The sequence below is a fragment of the Pseudorca crassidens genome, chromosome 6 (genome assembly GCF_039906515.1).
Source record: "Pseudorca crassidens isolate mPseCra1 chromosome 6, mPseCra1.hap1, whole genome shotgun sequence".
Taxonomy (NCBI): domain Eukaryota; kingdom Metazoa; phylum Chordata; class Mammalia; order Artiodactyla; family Delphinidae; genus Pseudorca; species Pseudorca crassidens.
Window position 1 is genome coordinate 11,268,684 of NC_090301.1, and position 7,601 is coordinate 11,276,284.

The following is a 7,601-nucleotide window of genomic DNA, read 5'->3' on the forward strand; positions in this document are numbered from 1 at the left end:
AGAGTGAATGATATATATTAGCTGTCTGTGCCTTACCTCATAAAAGTGTGATTTGTTTTGATTTGGATAATAGATAAAGAAATACAGAGCACAGGTCCAATACATATTAAGTGATCAATGTGTGATTATTATTATTATACTAGTACTGTATACAGGCATAGTTCAGAGATATTGCAGGCTTGGTTCTAAACCGCTTCAGTAAGGTGAATATCAAAATGAAGTGAGTCACATGAATTTTTTGTTTACCAGTGCATATAAACGTTATACTGTATTGCACTGTTGATGGCAATGTAAACTGATACAGCCACTATGAGGAAGAGTATGGAAGTTCCTTAAAAAACTAAAAATAGAATTACCCAGCAATCCCACTACTGGGCATATACCCTGAGAAAACCATAATTCAAAAAGAGTCATGTACCACAATGTTCATTGCAGCGCTATTTACAATAGCCAGGACATAGAAACAACCTAAGTGTCCACTGACAGATGAATGGATAAAGAAGATGTGGCACATATATACAATGGAATATTACTCAGCCATAAAAAGAAACGAAATTGAGTTATCTGTAGTGAAGTAGATGGACCCAGAGTCTGTCATACAGAGTGAAGTAAGTCAGAAAGTGAAAAACAAATGCTGTATGCTAACACATATATATGGAATCTAAAAAAAAAAAGGTTCTGATGAAGCTAGGGGCAGGACAGGAATAAAGATGCAGACGTAGAGAATGGACTTGAGGACACCAGGAGGGGGAAGGGTAAGCTGGGAAAAAGTGAGAGAGTGGCATGGACATATATACACTACCAAATATAAAATAGATAGCTAGTGGGAAGCAGCCACATAGCACAGGGAGATCAGCTCTGTGCTTTGTGACCACCTAGAGGGGTGGGACAGGGAGGGTGGGAGGGAGGGAGACACAAAAGGGAGGGGATATGGGGATATATGTATATGTATAGCTGATTCACTTTCTTATACAGCTGATTCACTTTCTTATTACACCATTGTAAAGCAATTATACTCCAATAAAGATGTTTAAAAGAAGTTATACTGTAGTCTATTAAATGTGCAATAGCATTGTCTTTAAAAACAATGTACAAATCTTAGATAAAAAATACACTATTGCTAAAAAATGCTACCATGATTGTGAGAAATGCATTTGTGAGGGGAGCTCAGCATTCTTGAAGAACTCTGTGGTTGCTTTTCTCTGCAGGTCAGAAATTACAGTAGGAGCTGATACCATTGAAATGAGATACTTAAATGCAATGGAGATAATGGGGTCCTGGGGTAGCAGAGGCCAAGTGCTGTCACTTAATTGCCAAAGACAAGATAGTACGGTTACCACAATGGAGCCAAAGCAGTCATCAGAATAGCCTAACTCACAGAGACCTGTGGTGTTGGCTAGTTAGCATCCCCAGAAAAGAAACAGATGCACAATCTACTAAATTCTTATTTGATCTAAGCAGAGGTGTTCAAATTAATTTTAAGCAACTCAATATTCACTCAACGTTGTAATGGAAAACACTGACATTTGCTTTGTGATAATTTAGAGTCTGATGTTTTTAGTAGAGTAAAAGCTGCCTGGAAACTAATCCACCCAAGGATAAAAGATGCCTGAAATTTAATCCACCCAGGTGTCTTTAATTTAAGTCCAAGGCGAATGAGTTTAGGGGTAGTGGGAAGAAATGCTTGGGCATAGGAGGCAGCTCCACTGGGAAAGTTTTCAAAATGTTTCTTCCCAGATTAGATAGAATGTTGAGACAAATGACTTTATTCTCTACTATAGGCCTTGATCTCTCCCTGCTGTGTGCTGAGTAAACACCTCATATCAATTTTACAATTCACAAATTCTCTCTTTGATGGTGCCCACATTTATTTTGTTGCTTGAGTTTTTATTTCAACTTGCATATTTTTATTCCCAAGATTTCAGATTGGTTGTTTTGATATCAACCTATTCTTATTTCATTTCTACCTGTATTTGCCTCCTAAATTCTTATTCTTTTTTTATGGAAGTCATCCCTTTATTTATCGCCTTGAAAATCCAAAAAAAATATTATTTAAAAGACATTGTCAAGAAGAAGTAAAGCTGTCACTGTTTGCAGATGACATGATACTATAAATAGAGAATTCTAAAGATGCTACCAGAAAACTACTAGAGCTAATCAATGAATTTGGTAAATTAGCAGGATACAAAATTAATGCACAGAAATCTCTTGCAGTGCTATACACTAATGATGAAAAATCTGAAAGTGAAACTAAGAAAACACTCCCATTTACCAATGCAACAAAAAGAATAAAATACCTAGGAATAAACCTACCTAAGGAGACAAAAGACTTGTATTCAGAAAATTATAAGACACTGATGAAAGAAATTAAAGATAATACAAATAGATGGAGAGATATACCATGTTCTTGGATTGGAAGAATCAACATTGTGAAAATGACTCTACTACCCAAAGCAATCTACAGATTCAATGCAATCCCTATCAAACTACCAATGGCATTTTTCACAGAACTAGAACAAGAAATTTCCCAATTTGTACGGAAACACAAAAGACCCTGAATAGCCAAAGCAATCTTGAGAAAGAAAAACGGAGCTGGAGGAATCAGCCTCCCCGACTTCAGACTATACTACAAAGTTCCAGTAATCAAGACAGTATGGTACTGGCACAAAAACAGAAATACAGATCAATGGAACAGGATAGAAAGCCCAGAGATAAACCCACACACATATGGTCACCTTATCTTTGATAAAGGAGGCAAGAATATACAGTGGAGAAAAGACAGCCTCTTCAATAAGTGGTGCTAGGAAAACTGGACAGCTACATGTAAAAGAATGAAATTAGAACACTCCCTAACACCATACACAAAAATAAACTCAAAATGGATTAAAGACCTAAATGTAAGGCCAGACACTATAAAACTCTTAGAGGAAAACACAGGCAAAACACTCTATGACGTAAATCACAGCAAGATCCTTTTTGACCCACCTCCTAGAGAAATGGAAACAAAAACAAAAATAAACAAATGGGACCTAATGAAACTTAAAAGCTTTTGCACAGCAAAGGAAACCATACACAAGATGAAAAGACAACTCTCAGAATGGGAGAAAGTATTTGCCAATGAAGCAACTGACAAAGGATTAATCTCCAAAATTTACAAGCAGCTCATGCAACTCAATATCAAGAAAACAAACAACCCAATCCAAAAATGGGCAGAAGATCTACATAGACATTTCTCCAAAGATATACAGGTTGCCAACAAACACATGAAAGGACGCTCAACATCACTAATCATTAGAGAAATACAAAGCAAAACTACAATGAGGTATCACCTCACACCAGTCAGAATGGCCATCAGCAAAAAATCTACAAACAATAAATGCTGGAGAGGGTGTGGACAAAAGGGAACCCTCTAGCACTGTTGGTGGGAATGTAAATTGATACAGCCACTATGGAGAACAGTATGGAGTTTCCTTAAAAAACTACCAATAGAACTACCATACAACCCAGCAATCCCACTACTGGGCATATACCCTGAGAAAATCATAATTTAAATAGAGTCATGTACCCCAATGTTCATTGCAGCTCTATTTACAATAGCCAGGACATGGAAGCAACCTAAGTGTCCATTGACAGATGAATGGATAAAGAAGATGTGGCACATATATACAATGGGATATTACTCAGCCACAAAAAGAAATAAAATTGAGTTATTTGTAGTGAGGTGGATGGACCTAGAGTCTGTCATACAGAGTGAAGTAAGTCAGAAAGAGGAAAACAAATACTGTATGTTAACACATATATATGGAATTTAAAAAAAAAATGGTCATGAAGACGTACTAGAGAATGGGCTTGAGGACACGGGGAGGGGGAAGGGTAAGCTGGGACGAAGTGAGAGAGTAGCATGGACATATATACACTACCAAATGTAAAATAGATAGCTAGTGGGAAGCAGCCGCATAGCACAGGGAGATCAGCTCGGTGCTTTGTGTCCACCTAGAGGGGTGGGATAAGGGAGGGTGGGAGGGAGATGCAAGAGGGAAGAGATATGGGAACATATGTATACGTATAACTGATTCACTTTGTTATAAAGCAGAAACTAACACACTACTGTAAAGCAATTATACTCCAATAAAGATGTTTAAAAAAAAAAAGACATTGCCAGTTCTATAAAGTCAATTTCATCTGAAATGAATTCATGTCCTAAGTTTTATTTCATTGTTCTTTCTCAGCATTAGATGTTTCCAAATGTGCATTAGTTATTTATTATTGCATAACAAATTACTACAACACTTTATGACTTAAAAAGCACACGTTGATTATCTCACAGTTTCTGAGTCAGGAATCTGGGTACAGCTTAACTGGGTGCTCTGCTTCAGAGTCTCTTACAGGCTGCAGTCAAGGTATTGACTGGGCTGTGGTCCCCTCATGGCTTGTCTGGGTCAGGATCCATTTCAAGTTCATGTGACTGTTGGCATAATTCAGTTCTTTGTGGGCCATTGAGCCGAGGTCTTCAATCCTTTGCTGGCTGTTGACTGAAGACCATCCTCAATTTCGTGCCATGTGGGTCTCTGCAACATGGCAGCTTGCTTCATCAAAGTGTACAAGACAAGAAATCAAGAGTCAGCTTGAAGATGGAAGTTACAGACTTTATGACCTAATCAAGGAAGTGACATCCTACGATTTGTGTGGCATTGTGGTCATTAGCCATTAGATCCAACCAATACTCAAGAGAAGGTGATTTCACAAGTGTGTCAACACCTGGAGGCAAGGATCATTGGGTGCCATCTTAGAGGCTCCTACTACAAAGAGTGTTTGAAACTTGTTTGCAGACTTACTTAAAGTGAGAGGTGTTGTGGTTTTGTTTTCATTTCTTTCTCTTCTCACCCCAACTCCCCACACCTTGCTTCTTCCTGTCTGGAAGTTTTGTAGTTATCTTTCCTGCCCCACCCCCAGGACCCATCCCATAGCAGTCATGGGATATCATAGATTATCCTCAAACCACAGATGATTTAAGTCAATCTGTGGTCTCAAATGCGGCATATACACTAAAACTGGAATGATACAGAGATGATTAGCATGGCCCCTGTGCAAGGATGACATGCAAAGTCATGGAACATTTCATATTTAAAAGAATAAGAGGGGCTTCCCTGGTGGCGCAGTGGTTGGGAGTCCGTCTGCCAATGCAGGGGACACGGGTTCATGCCCCGGTCCGGGAAGATCCCACATGCCGCGGAGCAGCTGGGCCCATGAGCCATGGCCGCTGAGCCTGCGCGTCCGGAGCCTGTGCTCTGCAACGGGAGAGGCCACAACAGTGAGAGGCCCGCGTACCGCAAAAAAAAAAAAAAAAAAAAAAAAAAAAAGAATAAGAGGGGGAAGGGGAGGGGAGAGGAAGAAGAAGAGGAGAAGCAGGAGGAAAAGATTTGCCATCTCAGGACTGTGTCCATGCTCCAGTCTCTCTGGTGGACAATAATTTAGAAGCCACACCCCAGGCAGCAAGGAGCAGTAGATATTTTTCAAGACCCAAGAGGACCCACCCTGGCACCTAACCTTGAAAGTGAGCGTGGCTCTGATCTCCCATCTCATGTGGGATATCTAGTCTCTGCTATCATATCCCCAGTCTCTTAATAGCCCATTTTCAGGCCCAGAACCCGACAAGGCCACGGCTACAGCCTTGCGTTCTGCATTCTCATTCTGTGTCTTCTCCATGGGGATATTTATCTTGATTTTGAGTCCAGCTATACTATTAACTTATTTTATGTTATCCATACTAGATCTTTTTTTGCTTTTTGAACATAGAGGTTGCATCAATGTGCAAATACTGAACCACTGCTATCCAAAATCTCAGCCTACGATCTCTACTCCTTATAAAACAGCAAAATCTCCACAATTGGAGAAAGTTGTAGAGAAGAACCAGAAAAAGAAAAAAGGAAAGGAAAAGGAAGGGAAAGAAGAGGAGAGGGAAAGAAGAGAATAGAAAGGTAAGGAAAAAGAAAAGAAGCGGTTACCCTGTTGCTTTTAATTAAATTGAAAGAGTGGGGGAAAAGTCTTCCTCCTGGAAAAAATGCATTGAAAACCCCCTTTCCCCTTGGCTTCCTTTCATCAGGCCTTCATTTCACTTATTACTTTTGCTAAAGATAGCTGAGAAGACAGAGGCATTGGGAGAGTTTGTGGCAATCTAATGTGTTTTATTTTAAAATGTTTCAATACCTTTTATTGAATGTTGCAGTGTACTGAAAAAATTGAAAACTTCATACACAAAGAATAGGAAGAGGAGAAGAAACAGATTGAATATGTCGGTAAAAAGAAACCCGTCAAAAGCCCAAGTGGTCTTAGTCCCACCACTGAATTCTGTATTTGGGTCCTGAAGGGAATGGCCTTGTTCGGCTTGTGGATGGGCCAGCTGCTGATGGGCCGTGTCATGTTGCATCAGTGAAACAGGGAAGAGGCTGCACGCGTGGGTATAAGGGAGGGAGGAGTCACTGAGGCAAAGTGCTGCTTCACTGGGAGGAGAGGTTAGTCCCCCCTGACCTGGCAGAGCTTCCTATCCGACCTTTGCTTGTGATGCTGCCGCTGTGAGGGTTTTAAAGGCTTTGTTCAAAGATAAATTCTCTCAAGTTTCAGAACAGACAAACCAGGATTCCGTGTGCTCAAATACAACGAAGACAAAAAGAATGTTTTCTTATGGGCATCTAGTTTTCATTTTATTAGGAAATTTGGACAATATTCTGTGATAACTAAGAACACAAAAGGAAAAAAAGAAAAGAAAACCATGCATGAGGACAGGCAAAAACAGAGCAAAGATGGAGCTGAATGGCAGTCAGTTGGATGTATTCATATCCATAAAACCAAACATTAGGAATCATGATTTTTGTTCAGCTGAGTTTACTGATTTGCACAGTTACTCAGGTGCTGGGCTGCATACCTATTTTTTCCATTAGATGTTTCCTATTAGTTTGGAAACTTTGCAGATGGGAAGACTTGAGGTACAAAAGAAAGCCAGGAAGAGTCCAGGACCATAGAATGGAGGAAAAACAAGCAGAATGGGAAGGAGGGAAGTCTTACCAACAGAATGGGTACCAGCAGCACCAGCCCATCTGGCAGCAGCATTGCTTCCGGCAGCAGCCCTTCTGCTGGCAGCAGCCCTTCCACCGCCACAGCTGCCCACGGTGTCGGGAGAGAGGACTCAGGAGAGGTGAGGAGGGAGACCCAGGAGGGGAGGGAGGTCTGATGCCGCCTTCTACAAAGCCCTTATGTACCATCTTGGGAGAAGGGGGAGGGAGCAACCCAGGACTCCTGACCACTGGTCACTCCCTCGTTGTTGCCATTGCAGATTCCAAATGGGGTTGTCTGGGGTTATTCCTTGTTTACATTCTTATGGACTATATTTGACCCAATACATTTGCTAATTTTAGCTTTTCTCTTTAAAGTCATTTTAGAAACAAACCAAGAGATGCTAACATGTTGGAAGGGATCTTCATTTTCACAGAAACACAGCTGAATCTTTGAGATTTTGAATCAAGAAGGCACTTGATTACTACCAGCTCCTGTTCCGTTTCTCCTCAATGGTTTTTTTCTCCAAATATTCAGTTGAAATCACCCTG

General features: G+C 40.3%; 1 non-coding gene across 1 annotated transcript; it reads left to right on the forward strand.

Annotated features, from left to right (window-relative positions):
* Positions 1-5,024: 5,024 nt before the first annotated feature.
* Positions 5,025-5,128, forward strand: LOC137226910 (U6 spliceosomal RNA). Its single transcript, XR_010944602.1, has one exon. It is a non-coding gene; the product is annotated as a U6 spliceosomal RNA (small nuclear RNA).
* The last annotated feature ends 2,473 nt before the right edge of the window (positions 5,129-7,601 follow it).